Source organism: Lagenorhynchus albirostris, chromosome 8, assembly GCF_949774975.1.
Source record: "Lagenorhynchus albirostris chromosome 8, mLagAlb1.1, whole genome shotgun sequence".
In the NCBI taxonomy this organism is placed as follows: domain Eukaryota; kingdom Metazoa; phylum Chordata; class Mammalia; order Artiodactyla; family Delphinidae; genus Lagenorhynchus; species Lagenorhynchus albirostris.
This window is the reverse complement of record NC_083102.1, coordinates 49,167,761-49,177,038: the sequence shown is the minus strand read 5'-3', so window position 1 is coordinate 49,177,038 and position 9,278 is coordinate 49,167,761. Positions and strand designations below refer to the sequence as shown.

The 9,278-nt window shown below is 44.7% G+C and overlaps 1 long non-coding RNA gene across 1 annotated transcript; it reads left to right on the top strand.

The window, feature by feature from the left end:
* The first annotated feature begins 3,154 nt into the window (after positions 1-3,154).
* LOC132524212 (uncharacterized) lies at positions 3,155-6,702 on the top strand. The gene is made up of 3 exons (XR_009541821.1): positions 3,155-3,257; positions 3,772-3,888; positions 6,501-6,702. It is a non-coding gene; the product is annotated as an uncharacterized LOC132524212 (long non-coding RNA).
* Positions 6,703-9,278: the final 2,576 nt, after the last annotated feature.

Here is a 9,278-nt window from a genome sequence, read left to right as displayed (position 1 = left end):
GTGGGAAGGAAGGTGACCTCCACGTCTTACTCTTTCACCATCTTTAAGGTCCCTCTCCACAATACCTTCTCGCCAGTGGCCAGGGGAGTGGAGGGCGCCGGCAGGTACTGCTTTCGTGGGAGTGGAGCTTCTGTGGGAAACTTCCCTGAGCTCAGGGGCAAACTCTCGTGGACTCTGCCTGCTGCGTGCTGCAGGGTGGGCAGGAGTGTGGTGTGGGAGCTGGGGCAGCACTGAGCCCTGCACTTGCCCTCATCCTCTGCCCGACCTAGGCTCCTGGCTGCTCCCACTCCTGCCACCTCCCTGCTCCCAACTTCCCCACTCTTAAGGAGAAATTTAAAGTAAGACTAGGCCCACTTTTTTGGCTGGACTTTACTATTTCTTCAAGTGATGCCTGGAACTATGGCAGCCATTTTGAGACTCTGAGGAGAACTAGCTAAGGACAAGGTCAATAAGCTGAGGATGGAGGAGTGGAAAGATGAGAAGAACCTGGGTCCTTGACAACATTAAACATGAATTAATCAACCTCAGCACCTGCTACCTGAGACTTCCTACAGGAGATGTTACGTTTTCCTTGTTGTTTAAGCTAGTAGAGACAGGTTTCCTATTTTATTTATGTCAAAGTTATTTCGTCAAAAACGAGAGGTGAAAGAAGCTTTATTTTATCGCCTTTAAGAGAACAGCTCATCCTTAAGCTGGGAGTGAGCTGTATATACATTCTGCTGATAATATTTATAACCCATTTTACTTGTTTGCATAATAATATTTAAGTCCTCTGCTATTTGGACATGTGCATTATTTCTAGAATACTGGGTGTCAATAAACACAAAACATATGCCAAATATTACTGAGAACAAATCCTAGACAACTCAATATTTTGTGTCGCTAAATGTGAGGAATGGGAAAGGCTTCTTGCAAAAGGTGGTATTTAATCTGGACTTGGAAAAGTTGGAGGTGAGCTTCAAGGGCATTCAAGACAATGTGGGCCCCCAACCTGCTGAACTGTATGTCATGGGAGAGGAAGTGCAACAGTATGATTTGGGGGTATATAACGGTAGACAGATAAGGCTGGAGCTGGTTAGGTACAGATTGTGGGTTGTCCTGAATGTCTTGCTAAGGCGTTTGGGTTTCCTTTCCTCGGTGGTGGGAAACATTAGAGATGTTTGAGCTGGTCATCACTTATTGATTCTGGATGAATTGTTAAAGCATATAGTATATATTAATATTTTACATAGGTTTTTTGGCATATTTTAATAAGTGTGCATGACTTTAATGCAACAATAAATATCAATTTTCCATTCTAATTTGGATTCTATGTTTTAAAGCAATTGCCAAGGGAAACAAGTAAGTGACTGGTTAAGTAGCCATTGTTTTCCAAACGTTCAAAACCAGACGCAAGTTCTCCAGAGAGACTACTTGAAGGCCAGTAAACAACATTTCAAAGGCAGTTAAGTTCAGACAACTGGATGTGCGCATGCAGGACAGTTAGAGGGTCTGATGCCCTGGGAGGGAAGGGATGCCTTGCCTGTGTAGGCAAAGAGATGTCTTGACGGAAAAGGGAGTCGAGGAAAAGCTGCTTAGAGCCTTGAGACTGAATGAGGTTGGTGCCCAGTAAAAGAAGTTGGAATTGTGAGGTTCCCTTTGGCCAGGAGCAGAAGCTCTTCAGTCATTTTACTGATGAAGTAACGGAAACAGAGTGGGGAACAGACATGACGAAATTTCTCAAGTTTTCATTTGTTAACTTCTTTACATTTTCTCTTGTTCCAAAAAGGAATCAACCTTAAATATAGTCCTGAATAATCATGAAGCAGCATGATTTCACTGCTGGTAGAGATGGGACTAGAAAGCCACTTTCCTAAACTTTAGCCCTCGCATGAATCGTACTAAATCTTGCAAATCTGTCTCCGTAGAGTACCTTTGCTGCTGGTTACCAGGTAGTGGACACCACCCAAATAGGCACAGGGCTAAGATACCATGTGGCAAGGAAGCATTTCCCAGAACCCCCCAACAGATGTCTCCCCTACCTGGCGTTGGCCAGGACTGGTCACGTGCTCTTTTCTGTACCAAGCCCTGGACAAAAGAAGGGGATGATCTGATTGATTTATACTATTTAGGATTCACCCTTCAGTCGCAAGGGATGAATGGCTTGGGGGGCTGGGGGACGTAGGGGAGAAGGAAGAGGGCATGGGACAGCAGCCTGAGCTGTAAGAAAAGCCCAGAAAATTGCGGAGTGGTTGAGAGCACAGGCTCTGGAGGGAGGGAGGCCTGCTTTCTCACCTGTGCTCCACGCCTTCCTAGCTGGGTTACCCTGGGCTCCTTGCAAGGCTTGGCTAAACCCCAGTTTCCAGGAGAGAACTAGGGTCATTGTGGCAAAAATAAAATAATCTCGGTAAAGCAGTGGGCATAATGTTTTGTGCATAATAAACCTTCAGTAGATGTTTATTATTATTGTTATTGCTGCTATTTTTATTATTAATAAAAATGACCTCGCTCCTGCTTCCCAGAAGTTCACAAGGAGTCCACACGGAATAACCGCAGCTGTCTGTCGCAAGGCAGGAGGTGACTTCTTGCCAGGAGTCGGTCCTCCCCTTTTTCTCTATGCCAAAGGAAGGAGAGAGGCTCTGGAAACAGCTTTTCCTTCTGCACACGACTTGCCCCCATTCCCATATGGACTGCTCAACTAGGCTGGGGGTTTGGGAAGGGGTTCTGTACGGTGACGCAGCAACGTCCTGGTGGCGGCAGGACCCTAAGGTCTGAAGAACAGGGAGTAGCACACCCCCTCACCTGCTTGCTCAGTGGGTGAAGATGGGGTGCTGGGGATGCTTTCGTCCAACTTAATCACCAGGGGAGTGGTGGTCGGGAACCTGTGGGGTCCAACCTCTTCTATCAGGGTTCAAGATTAGGAATCCTACGCACAGAGTATTCTCTTTTTCTGGCATTTCCATACGTTAATTCGATGACAGTTAAGAGGCAGGGCATTTTCTTAACATTCACGAGCAAATCTTAGTAGATTAGCAATTCCCAGTCGCCCACACCCCGTGGCGTCCCTAGCTGGGCTGGCCGGCTGGGCGACGGCGACGCTGCGGCGGCGCGGAGAGGGGGCGGCACTGCGCGGTGCCCTGTGGGAAGGGGGGCGCTGCACGGGGTGTGCGGAGGAGGCGGTGCTGCGCGGGGCCCCGCCTGAAGCCGGCCTCAGCTGAGGCAGGCGGCGAGACGGATGCGCCGTTTGCATTCGCCCGCAGTCATTTTTATCCGCGGAGGTAATGAAGTTGTCAGCAGCGCCCCGAGCGTGGCAGAGCCTTATATTCAAATAGGCCTGCCGGGCCCCGGCCTTCGCCCTTCCCCCTTCCCCCGCCCCCTGCGTCCAGCGAGTACCCGGATGAGCGCGGCGCCGCGTCTCCCCTGCCAGCCGCCGGCTTTGTCTGTGGGTCGGCAAGCACCCGCGCCTGCTCCCGCTCTCCCTGTCTTCTCCCTCTCTTTGCAACCTCGACCCCTTTGTGCCCCTGGGAAGACTCAGCCTCAGACCCCAGCCACCCCACCTGGGCTGACCCCCGTGACCCCGCAAGCCCGGCTGACGGCACGTTTGGGGGGGTTAGTGGCAGGGAGGCCGTCACCCTCACACTGGGCGCCGTCCCCGCTCCTTTTCCCTCCCCCCAGCAGCCCCTCGCTCTCCTCTTCAGCTCCATCTCCAAGAAAGAGGACTTGACACTGACAGTATCACTTTGGCCTAAACTTCTCTTCCCTTTCTGAAGGCTTATTTGTGGTCCTTTTTAGGATTACAAAGCCCCAAACTGACCTACCCGCTGAGGCGGCTGAGAAAAGGCGGTTCGGCAGGTGCAGCGCTGTCAGGAGGTGAGACGGCAAGCTAGACACACACCTGCTTTGAGACAGGTAGTTGACGGGGCACAGTGAATGTTTAAGGTGCTGGGATTCGTTTCCCTAGGCCTCTGCAGCTGTGCGGTCCCCTGGGGCAGCCACTGGACACGCGTGGCTCTCGAGCACTTGAAATTTGGCTGATCCAAATGGAGATGTGCTGTAAGTGTGAAATACAGGCTGGGTTGCGAAGACTGGAAAAAAGAATGTAAACTGTCTCATTAACCATTTAAAAATATTGATGGGTTATTGAAATGATAATGTTTTGGATATATTGGGTGAAATAAGATATATTATTAAAAATCTATTGTCTGTTTCTTTATACCTTTTAAAAATGTGGCCACAAAGAACATTTAAAATGACATACGTGGCTCACATTATATTTCTATTGGACAGTGCTGGTCTAGAGGCTTAATTAAGACCCAAGACCCTTCCCTCTAACCCTCTCACCTTACTCTGCAGGTTCTTTGGAACAGGGCATGGAGAGAGAGAAGGTTCTTAGATCTTAAGCATCAAATGCCCAGGCAGATAATTAGGAAGTAATCAGATTATTGAAAACCTTGACAACACAAGAGTAGAAGCAGTGGCTTAGGTTGCATGAACTGGCTGTTCCTTTCCCTTTGTTCACTGTAAAGAGAGACCCACGCTCTCGCCACAGTCTTGCCGCGATTCCCTGGACTAACCGTGATTCCCTGCACTAACCATCTGTGTGCAAAGTTGGGCCTCTAGGAGTGCTTTGTGCCTTTTAGGAGTTATTTGTTGCACACTAAATTTGCTGACATTCCATTTAGAAGAGTGAATACTGTGTATGCACTGTAACAACTATTTCATAAGTATTTTTGGTGTACATTGTTCCTCAGCACCCACAGGGCTCCCGAAGTATGCATTGACACGATGCGCTGCCAGTGATGCGGGCCTGGGGGAGTCCCTCAGTGTGCATCGACTCCACACACGGCCACGGCTCCTACAGGGCTTTTATGGCGCAGCTTGCCAATGATCCGTGCATTAAAGACTCCTGGAATATACATTGACATGGTAGACTGGAGTCGTTTGGGTCTACCATGCCGATGATCTGGGGATAATTGCGGTGTGTTATGTCCTTTCACTGAGATTGGAGTGTGCGTGGTCCTAATGGCAGAACCAGAACTGCCCCAGTTAAGCCCTGCTGTGACTCCCTGTGTGGGGTGCATGGACCTTTGGCCTCCTGCGTCATGACACTGTGGCATTGCTAATGTTTGCGGATGTTTTAACTGACTCAATTGAGTTAGCATTTTTTTTTCCAAAAGTACTTTCTGTAATTCGGTACCTGGATTGGGGGTCCATGTACTGATGGTTTCATCTGGTTAATCATAAGCTAAAGATCTTGGAAAGGTCATATTTAAAGCAGAAAAAGTGGTTTAGAGAGAATAAGTTTGGGAGATGTGTATGAGTTTGAGAGGGTTAATATGGAATAAATAACCTAGTCTTGAGAAAACCTAGTTGCTTAAACTGAAATAGATAAAACAAGGAGGTGATAAGACGATGGAAGAAATCATAAAATATATTCAATAGAAAAATAATTCAAACACTGCAGAAGTGTATCAAATAAAAAAATTGTCCTCCTGTCCCTTTCTTTCTTCTATACCATCCACTGTTACAATCTCTGTTAATGTTTTTTGTATATTTTTAGTAATTTTTATACATATACGAATAAGTATATCTATATACCTTATATATAGGTATATAGCTATACCTATATAGCTAATACCACAAGTAGGGTATTACCAAACCTTAACTCTCCAGTGCCTTGTTTTGAACTAATAATATATTGAACATCTCTCCTTCTCAGTGCATTTAGATCTGTTGCATCCTTTGTAATGATTGCATGGAATTCCAGGATATGGATGTAACAATTAAAAAATTTATGCTACTTCAACCATCACTGCAGTGAATATCCTTATACATTTGCAGATTTGTGCACACATGTTCACAGGATAAATTTTTAGCAGCGGAAATGCTGGGACTAAGAGATGTACATTTAAAATGGTGATAAATATCGCCAAGTCGATAACCAGAATGATTGTACTGCTTTATACTGCAACTAGCAGTATGTGTGCCTATTTCCCCACTCCAGGTCAACGCATAGTTTTTTCATGGGAGACACTTCTAATGTGTGTGAATGAATTTTCCCATGGTGTTCTCTGTACAGCTTTATGGTGACAGCCCAGCACTGGGGGCTGTGATAAATGCAATGAAGTGAGGAAATCAGGACCACAGGTAGGAAGTCTCGTTAATCAAGATAAAAAACGATGGCTCCACAAAACACACTGAGATCGGTTGAATTTTGGTAATAGCTTATCAACATGGGAGAATTGGAATTAGATCACGTTAATTCATCATTCAGCAGATATTTGTTGAGAAGTTATAAGTGAATTCTCCATTGGATTGTAAGCCCCTTGAGAGCAAAACTGTTGTCTTTTTAATCTCTGTGGCTTCAACAGAATTATGGAATGGGGCCGGGCCTAAATTTTTTTTAAATTGCTGTTGTTGTTGATTTGCTTGTTTTAATTTGGCCATTTATTGTCCCTATATACCTGGTTCTACCTGAAGTCGGATTTTCAAGATGGCTGACATTTTATCCTTGCTCCCAGCAGCTCACAGTGGAAGAGACAGCGGGATGTAAACCAGTCTGAAAATTCACATAGTATGGACAAAGTGAACATGAGCAACTAACTGTGGTGGAGTAAATAGTTTCCCCGAAATCTGATATTTGAGCTGGATCCTGGAAGAGACCAACAAGGATGGACTTCTAGACAGAGGCAGCCACAATAAAGGGATGGAGCTTTGTAGGAATGCTGGTGTGAATGGCTCACAGGGAGTGTGTTGGGAAGAAGGGGATCTGAAGGGGAGGCACCACCTACTTACAAGGAAGCATTGAGTCAGGCATCCTGGAGCATCAAGGGAATGACATATAGAGAGGGAGTGGGCTTCTCATTCAGGCTTTATCTCTGAATTGTAGTGGGGCATTTGGAAGTCCTGAGAATCCTGTAGCTTTAAAGTGCCTCATTTGTGATATGAGCCTAGATAATTTCTAATATTTTTATCAGCTCTAAAATCCAGTGGCCTTTGAGCTATAGGACTTGAACTTGCCTGCAAAGACTTTATCTTCTGTGTGTGATATCTTGGGGTGTTCCTTTAAGATGGTAGTAAATGGCTGGCTGTAATTTGCTGGAACTAACTACCATGGACATGTACCGTGATCTCAAAGTCTGCATACAGTTTTGCCCCCACCCCAAAAAAGGGTTACTAATGAGAATGAAGAAGAAAACAAAACAATAGCAGGCAGTATAGGTCTTTTGATAATTACTCTTCATATGCCACTAAATCCTATCTTCACTGAAAATTGAACAGACACTGCTTAAAAGGTTTCTCTGAAGTGTATTGCAGAATTGGATGTCAAGTGTCCTGTTTCTTGGGATTCGTATGCTGCATGAATTTCATCGGATTTGATAAGCATGCCATCCATGTCCTTGTCTGTGGCAGAGGGAAGCATTTTGATTGAGACAATGTCTAAGGACAGAAAGAACGCTGTGGCCTATTGATTAGAGACCTTCCTCCGAGCTGACACCTTGAGAATTATTACCCAGCCCATCTTGCCCCAAAGAACGAGGGACTTGCTTAAAGTCTGTGCTGACTTCCAGATGAACTTTGCGTAATTCCCCCAATTTTTAGGCTCAGGGTTTTCCAAGTTGTATTGGAGGCTATCTAGAAGCAAATAAAATAAACACAAGCAGACTGCCCATGGGACCAAACACATGGCATGATAACAACTCTTGTGACCAGTGACTCGTCTAAGATATGGGAGTTTGGTGAAATTATTGAATTATTGAAGAAGGATGTTTTGCCAGTCCTATTGGGCACTGTTCAGAGTCTTGAATTCTACAAATGCAAGCAAGAGATCAGAGAGGCTTTGCTGAAACCTCACAGAGTCAAAGCCTCTGCCCCACACGTTGATACTGGGGATTTCCAAAATAGCTTCCTGTGAGATCATCTTATGTGTGGAATCCGTGGCAATGACTTCCAAGGGAGACTCCTGACTGATCCCAATTTGATGCTTTCTTTGGCATGGAGTGAGGCCTGGGCACTGAGAGTAAATTTTTAATTTTCTCAGAAATCAAACAGCAGTACAAGTTTGTTGAGACATGAAGAGAGAAATTTTTACTGCCTGGGTGAGCAGGTGCCAATCCCAAATCATTATCAGGACTTTGGAGACAAGCAATCCCTGTTCAGACAGCAGTCTTTTATCAGTGATCCACTCCCAGATTCAAGATAACGGGTAAAGATTGTTTTGGAAGAATGGTAATTGTGAAGGAGTGTGTCCCTCAACCAGTATGAGGTAGAGCAACTGGCAGAGCATGTCATATATATCATCGGGTGGTAGGATGCTTAGGTATTTCTATACCAGTGAAGACCAGGAGATCCAAAAGTGCCCAACTGGGGGCCATGAGCACCAGATGAAAGTAATGTTAGTTGTTAGTCCCTGACTGGTAAGACATCACGATAAAATTTTTTCATGGCCATTTACCAAGATTAGGTAACCTCATGGTAGTTGTAGAGCTGATATTTCTGGAGCTATGTTGTGATTGTGGAGTTTGGCTACTTTCTGGGGAAGCATAGGGAAGAACAAAATTACATCACTCGCAATTAGTTTCCAAAATTCGTATGTGCTTATGATCTAGCAAGGTAATTAGACTGTATCTTGGTGCTCAATAAGAACTGACCAAACAATGATTGAAGAAGGAAGGAAGGAATGATCTAATGTTAGATAAACAATAAAAAGGTAATAGTTGTTTTTATCTAGTACAATAATACGTATGTATGAGGAGAGAAATGACTGCAAGCTTAAACATGTGGGTTATAGGACCCAACTACTTGTCACTAAAAGTTGAAAGAAGAGAAAAAACAATTAGAAAGAATGATCCATTTTTAAGGCCTTCACATCCTTTGAAAAACCAATTATAGGAAGCTGTCTCAAAGTAGACTACATTTAAGTCTAGACATGTCATCAATTGACTTGAAATCTTAAGTTTCTAATCTAACAAGATAGTTTTGAATAAATCACACATAACTAGCGAACTGTACTAGTGTCTCAATACTTCAAGCCTGTGAAGCTCCTAATATCGAAGTGAAAACTGAGGAGGGAAAGAGGAGCCAATAGAACCTTATAAAGGTCATTCCAAGTTTATGAAAAAATCTGATTGTCAGGATGAAGCAGGAAAATTCCAATAAAGAAGCAGAATTTTTTCACCTTAGAAAATATGTGTAGCATCTCCACTAAATGAAATTCATACTGCACACAGAAGATTGAATTCCTGTAAGAGGCATTTAACTGGGGGAAGACAGACCTCGCATACTTCACACCATGGAGC